The sequence below is a fragment of the Pelodiscus sinensis genome, chromosome 7 (genome assembly GCF_049634645.1).
Source record: "Pelodiscus sinensis isolate JC-2024 chromosome 7, ASM4963464v1, whole genome shotgun sequence".
Taxonomy (NCBI): domain Eukaryota; kingdom Metazoa; phylum Chordata; order Testudines; family Trionychidae; genus Pelodiscus; species Pelodiscus sinensis.
The window spans coordinates 74,620,332-74,627,899 of record NC_134717.1 but is presented as its reverse complement, the minus strand read 5'-3'; the positions used below and the strand labels follow the sequence as shown (position 1 = coordinate 74,627,899).

General features: G+C 35.9%; 1 protein-coding gene across 5 annotated transcripts in view; it reads right to left on the bottom strand.

Moving 5' to 3' along the window:
* PARD3B (par-3 family cell polarity regulator beta) overlaps window positions 1–7,568 on the bottom strand; it is a 604,960-nt gene that overhangs the window by 18,139 nt on the left and 579,253 nt on the right. The gene's annotated exons all lie outside the window — the stretch shown is intronic.

Here is a 7,568-nt window from a genome sequence, read left to right as displayed (position 1 = left end):
CTCTATGCCAAGAGCAGAAGTGGGGTTTGCCCAGAAGTGAGGGAAATAGAAGAAAAAGACCCTCCTTAGTTGAACCTATTAAGAATCTGGAATATATTTCAGAGGGGGTTAAAGAAGGAATCTCTCCATTTGGCCAACTAGTATGTAAAGAATGTAATTCTAATATTGAAACAAATAGTTTACATAATGAATCAATCAAAGAATTATCTTAGCTCCAGTATATTTAAATCAAGGAAATCATCACTGACAATAAAGACCTATTAAAATAGCTCATTTTAAGCCACAGTTACAAGGCTGCTGATTCACTAATGAATAACAAAGGTCACTTCAATACAACAGAGTGCAATGTATTTTTAGACCTTATAGTGCAACATATCTTTGTGCAGGATGTTTGTAAAAAGCATCAGGGTGCTTCCCAGAGGGAGGCAGAGTAGAAAGAATGCTTTACCATGGCTGAACACAACAACTCTTCCAGAGGCAGGAAGGAGAACAATGCAATGAACTTTGGAACAAGGCAGTATAAATTAATTGTGGTCTGATCAAAAAATTTTAATAAATTTTGGATTAGGCCTTTATAAAGGGAAATTATATTAAGAACATAAGAACCAAATATATTCATGAAATATCTGTATTCAGAGAGTCCCAAGCCAATACTGATCATTAAGGCTCAAAATCAACAACCTAATGGAGAAAGTGTAACCCTCAAAGTACTAGATTTGGATTAATAAGAAAACTCATTCTGCATTGAGAAGTTTTGTTACATTCTTTTCTTCTAAGAAAAGAAAGACTCCAGTAAAATGATTTTCATACTTTCAAATAAATTTTCATTAAACTCTGGAATTCTGTATGCAATCATGAAGGAACAGGATATTGCACTTAATGAATCTTAATTACATTTATTGAATGTTGTATCTAATTTAATTAAGAACACAGGTATCAGACTATTTCAGTATGTTGACTCTGACAGTGGTCATTACTAGATCCTTCTGAGAAAGTTTCACAAAATTGCATTGTGGACAATTATGGCAGAACCCACCAAATAAGGAAGCTTTTTCCAGCTTCCTTAGTTAGTTGTTGGCTTATTCCCCAAAACATAAATTGAACCTGAACAAAAACAAAAAATGAAACCACAGATTTCTAGAATACAAATCTGCAGTAAGAAGAGGATCCAAAGCTGCAGTGCCATATATCTCAATGGTACAATCTGTGTGTGCTATTAGAAGTTATTAAAACCCAGTTTTAGAGATTTTAAATATGAAATCTTGAGATGAGCTAACATGGCAAAATTGAGATCTTGATTGAGCATCCATCCCCAAGTTCTAAGGTCTGAGTTTTGGGAATCAGTAAAGTTCATCACAGAAATAATTATCAGCTGTGACATTTAGACTCAAGTCTTTACTCTTCCAAAGTTTAGGTGAATTCTGACGTGGTTTTTACTCAGGCCCATCTGTGGCTACGTCTAGACTACAAGCCTCTTTCAAAAGAGAGAGTCTAGACTGCAACCACTAAAGTCTGGATGCTCTCTTTTGAAAAAGCCCTGTTTGCATTCAAGAATTCCTTTTTTCAAAAGAGCACTTTCGAAAAAAAGCGTTCTTCCTCATAAAATGCGGTTTACCACGGTCGAAAAAACTGCCGTGTTCTTTCGATTTAATTTCAAAAGAATGTGGTGGCAGTCTAGACACAGGGGAAGTTTTTTCGAAAAAAGGCCACTTTTTTCGAAAAAACCTTGTAGTCTAGACACACCCTGTAGGACAAACATCGTAAATGCTATTTCCAGTAGAAAAGTTTAAAAGTTCAATCCTGCCACCCTTTTTTTTGAATAAGCAAAAGATCAAAATACGGAACATTCCACATAATACCAATCACTTGATAAGTACTTAAAAAGAACCTTCTTGCTGCTTTCCATATGGAAATAGGACAAGAAAGCATTACTTTTCTAAGACTGCAAAATGGTTCTCTGTGTACCAAAGAAGTCCTTTTAAACTTTTAACACTTCTGGTGCAAGCTGATGCAACTGAAAATTAAAAGTCTAAGGAGAAAAGATTAGGGTTAAGGGTTTTTCATTGATTCCCCCCCTCCCACCTCCACACTGGGATTAAAGTGATTTCCATTGTGACCGAACACAAGATGTAATTATAATTTCCATTTATATTTGTGGACTGTGTACAAAAGTGTAATAATGGACAGTCGAACATTTTCCATTGTCCATTAAAAAAAGAAGAAACGTTTCTGATGAAATCTCAGTAAAACCAAGGAACCACTGGAGTAATCTCTCACTAACAGAGCTTTCCTTAGATGTTTGATAACAAAAGAGAAGGGAGAGCAGCCAGCTCGTCACACAAAAGACTTGCACTAAAATGACATTAGGGTTGACACTTGCTCCAATAATATCAAAGAAATTCTGCATTAACAGTGCAAACAAGTGGATACATAAATAGTCATAGAATTCAGCAAATAGTTGGTTTCATTATTGTTTACAATGTGAAATGGAAAATACTGCATTAATGCAATGTTAAGGAGGCACAGTTCAAATTGCAAAAAAAAAAAAAAAAAAAAAAAACCCAAACGAAAAACAAACCAACAACCCAAAACAAAAAGCAAAACTAGGAGATGCAAATGCTAAGTTTCTGTGAGTAACACTCACTTAACCATATTGCACCTCCTGTGAGTTTTATAATATGCACACAGGCCCTCTATTTTCAGATTTCATTGTTACATTTCCTGGGAATTTGTCAGTGTTTCGTACTTTTTTTTTTAAATGGGCAAAAAAGGATGCAAAAATTAACATTACAGTTTATTGGGTTAATAGTGAAGAATGGGTGATAGAAAAAAGCAACAGAGGAAAAAAAATAAGAGTACTGAAAGTAAAAGAAATTCAATATGCATGTGTATATATATGTCTTCCACTAATTGCCTTACTTTAACAGGGAGCATCACATCTGCACTTAGTCTAGCTTATTATTAACATAAACACCTCTCTACCTAATGTAATGAATTGGAGTTTCTTAATAAATTAATATTTTCATGTATCAGTGTTCCAAATTTCAGTGAAATTCTATTAAAAAAAGAAAAACAGTTTTATAGAACCAAGGAATTTTTCAGTAAAAATCAGTAAAAACTGAAAATGAAAGCTTTTGGTGTGCATTTAGGCTGGCATTTTTCAAAGGCACCTAAGAGAGTTAGGTACCCAATTTCTATTGAATATCAAACTTTTAGTTAAAGTTAAGCCTGTGCTGAAGTACTTTGTTGGGCCTAAAATCCAAGTTGTTAGCCCTAGCTCAATTCCAACTGGTAATTAGATATGACTTACAAAAAATTCCTAGTACTTTCAGTTGGACAAGCGCTACTGTTCTTCCCTTTCTGCCACAAACTCTTGGGTATTGCTAAACAACTTTCACATTCCTTTGCCTTGGTGGTGGCACTATAGCCACACATAAAATGATCCTGGGTACAATTTTCAGAAATGCCTTAGTAACATAAGTGATATTGGAGATGCAAGATGTACTGTCGAATATCTGTCATTGGATCAACTTCTGTTGATGACAAAGACAGGCTTTCAAGCTTACACGGGAGCTCTTCTTCAGTTCTTGGCTTGCCAAAATTCTGGACAAACAAGGACTACAACGATACTGAAAATAAGTGAGGCTGAACAATTGTATTCTTGATATATGTAATTGTAAAGTGTACTGACTATTTTGGGATGTTTAGATTAAAAGTACTGTGTAAATGTCAATTTTTTGTACATTAGAACCTTCTTGTGTTCATTTTGTATAGTTTTATTTTGATTTTGCTCTGTATCCGCAGTATGAATTATTACTTGCTATTGGTTGTACAGCATGACAGTACATTTACACCTGATTGGCTGTGTTATTTTTAACTGAAACTCCATACAGTCTTGGTTTTTTATATATATATATATATATATATATATATATATATATATATATATATCTTCTCTGTTTTTTAATAAATGGAGTCAAAATTCATAATCAAAATGACAAACCAGTCTTAACAAAAGGGGTGAAATACTGGCTTATGAACACAATGTGCTGATACATTGAGCCATATAAAAAGTCATTCTCATAGATTTTCAACTGTGAAAGCCCGCTGAGATTGTTTTTGCTTGCCAGATTTTGTTGCATCCTATAGCAGATTGTACTGCTAAGTTCCTTTTGTTGACCTCAACAAGAAAGGCTGTTTTTTGTCTTTAAATGACAAAAAGCTTCTATTATTAAATATGTGAGGACCTCCTCCCACTGACTCCAGGCTCACGATTAGCATAGGGACTTTTTATATAGCCTTGCTTCTGCTAGTTCTTCTCTTTTCCACCATGCTTAGCTGCCAATTTCCAAAATTCAGTCTGACAAAACCTAACACAGTGCACATTTTCCTTGTCGAATTACATCTGAAGTGGAACAAAAATGGTAGGTAATTCACTTTCTATTAAAGCGTAACACCCTCCTTCTCTCACTTCCTATGGCTGTTATATAGTGGACATGTTTCCATGTTCTGCTTTATTTTTTCAGCTGCTGCAAGAGTATGGGATATCAATTACGTTGTGCACCGAGGATGCTGACCAGAGGAACAGCTCCCAGCTCACATTACTTTTCACCTCTCTATCAGTGGCTGTAACATTTAAATTAATGCCTATTGGAGTCTTCTCAAAGCAGCGCTCTCTCTCCCTTTTTCCATTAAATGGAGTGGATTAACTCTTTTAAAAGTAATATTTACCAAAATGGGATACTTCCTGCTCAGCTTTTATCACACTAAAAAGGAGCACTATGCTAGCAAAGTGAGGCTCGCTTTAAAATAGATTAAAATCAGTAGCAAGTATGAATTTTGTTAACACCTACTTAATCAAATACAGTTGTATTTTAACTTTGCTCCATGGCACATCAAGATTTTAAGTGCAACAAGATACTAACACTGCTTAAAGACTCAGTTAATCTTTTAATTTATTTACTGCTTCCAAAATGTTATTTAAAACTCCAGAATAATGGTATATGTATTATATATGCAGACATGTTTGAAGTTTTTATTGGCATGAATATGGCATGGCCTCATTACTTATTAATATTAGTTGTGGGGAAGTCAGAAATGAGTTATGCAAATTGTCCTAAATTAGGGTCAATGAAGCCTTTATGCTATTTCACACCATTGTATTTTGTTTGTGTCACATTTTGAATAAAAAATTTAATTGAATTTTTTGTACAGGCCTCAAAAAACAAAAGAATTAATCCAAAAATACATTTAAAAACTCAAGAAATAATCCAAAACTTTTGGATTAGAAATGAATGTTGCATGGTACAGGAAAGCAGGGATTTTAATGTCTGTAATGGCATAATGGAATACGGCATTTATTACTAGCCCTAAGAAGTCAAGAGATACGGGATCTTAATATTGTTGGTCCAATACTGTTACTGATCTGAATTAGGGATGTTAAATATCGGTTAACTGAATAGTCGATTAACCTCTTGAATTCTTATCGGCAAGTCAACTAGTCTATAGTCCCCAGGCAGCACCTGTCTGGGGGAAAGGTGTCTGAGCTCCCGGACCAGGCATGACCCGGAACTGAACCGAGCTGCCTGCCTACCTGGCTCCTAATATGCTTTAAATACAGAGCTGCCGTGGGGGTAGGTCCAGGACTCAGTGGAAGCTGGGACTGAGCCAGCATTCTAAAAAATTTACTGGGAAGAGGTGTGTGTGTGCATAGAGGGGGGAGAGGCGGGGGGGGGGGGGGAGGAAGGAGAGGGAGGGAATGCCTGTAGTCTATAGCATTAACCTATAAGCTTTTGCTTATCCATTAATCGACTATACTTTTTCAGTCCAGTTTTAGTTTATTTATATTTGGGGAAAAGATAGAGGGAATGCTGTTGAAGATTCTTTTGTTCAAAAAACCAAATAGTTGTTTGAACGGTTGGAATGCTAGCAGTAATCCTGGGTTGGTTGGCGGAGTATAGATAAGAAAATCAAATGTGTAAATCCTGTGTGTTACATAGCTCCAGAGTTTAGTTCATTGTTCTGGAATTTACTGCAGAGTTGAAGAAATGAAGGATTTTATTGCAGGGATACATTTAGGCCTGATCCAACACCTCCTGAAGTCAGAGGGACTATTTCCAGTGATTTCAACTACCCTTAGTTCAAGCTTTTTCTATTACTCAGTGTAAGTATGACAGAAGCAGATTCTTAGCAAAGACCACATTTGGATACTATGCTGATGGGTGTAATAAAAGAACCATGGATGGATAAACGGAAGAAGAGAAAGATGGATGAAAAATAAAATTTAGAAAACTGTCTTGACATGTCAGAAAACTGTCTAATAAGTTCAGAGAAATACTGCACTACCAACTGCTTTTACTATTAACTTCTTTAGCAATCTCTCTCGATCCCAAATTAACCACCTTTAAATCACTAATAAATCTCTCCCCACAAAGTGGTCATGGCTGCACTGAGATCACCAATAACAGCATAACTCTCTGATAACACCATTTTTTAAATAATTAAATCACCAGATCTGTTCTGTGAAGATTAGATAAAAGCCAGGTGACAGGCTGAGGTTATGAAAACCAACAGCACCCTGCCTTGCTCATGGACAACACCACTGTAGTGTTTGAACAGTTGTTTGTTTATTGGATCTTGACAGAATGGGAAAGACATTCATGGATTATACTGCTAGGAGTTTGCTGAAGAATACTGATGGAGCGAGCTACAAAGTGGGGCTTGACTATGTTGTGTGTCACAAAGGTATGTATTGCTGGACTCCTTCCTTCTGCCTCTGCTAGCTGTTTCTATCAGGTATTCCTGCCACTTTTCATTACTGAAGGCCTGTCTCTCATCTTCACCTCCAGGTCTATTTCTCTAGAGAAAGTGAATCTCAAGAGCTTGGGCTGGCAGAGTTGTCTTTTCCTCCACTTATTTTAAGGGAACCTCAAGGCAAAACACAGTGCCACTTCGTTACTTTAAAAGTCCAAGGTCTTGGCTGTTTCAAATTTAATTTATAATTCAGCTTAAGCAGCTATGTTTTCTGCCTAAGTATACAGATCTCCTATTTATGAACCATCCTGTTGAGTTTCCCAGTCTGTTGGTCTCCTAGGCAATTTCAACATCCACGTTGATAATGCAGAGGATACACATCTGCATTTCGTAGCACATCTCATTCCCCAGGTTTCACTTAGCATGTCACTCTGTTGATATATTCTGTGGGACATACTCTTTGTTTTTTAATTTGCATTCACTTATCTGTTTTTCACAGATCCTTCATCTCAACCTAAAACGTTTTCTACTGACACTTATTTCTTTCATTAATGTTTTGTTCCTGAAAATTTGTTTTGTTCTTGTACTCGCTGGAGGGCTGGCTAATGCAGCTTTTTTTTTCCGGTTAATGAGGCCACATCGCCATAATTTCACTATGTATAATATAATATTAACTCAAATGCCGCTCTTTGGAGACAGCCTTTTTCTAGATCTTTTTTTTTTTTTTTTTTTTTAAGCAGAATTTAGTACCTTTGTATTTACCGGGAGGTCTTTATGCTTTGACATACACTAAATTCTCTACAAGACTCATGCTT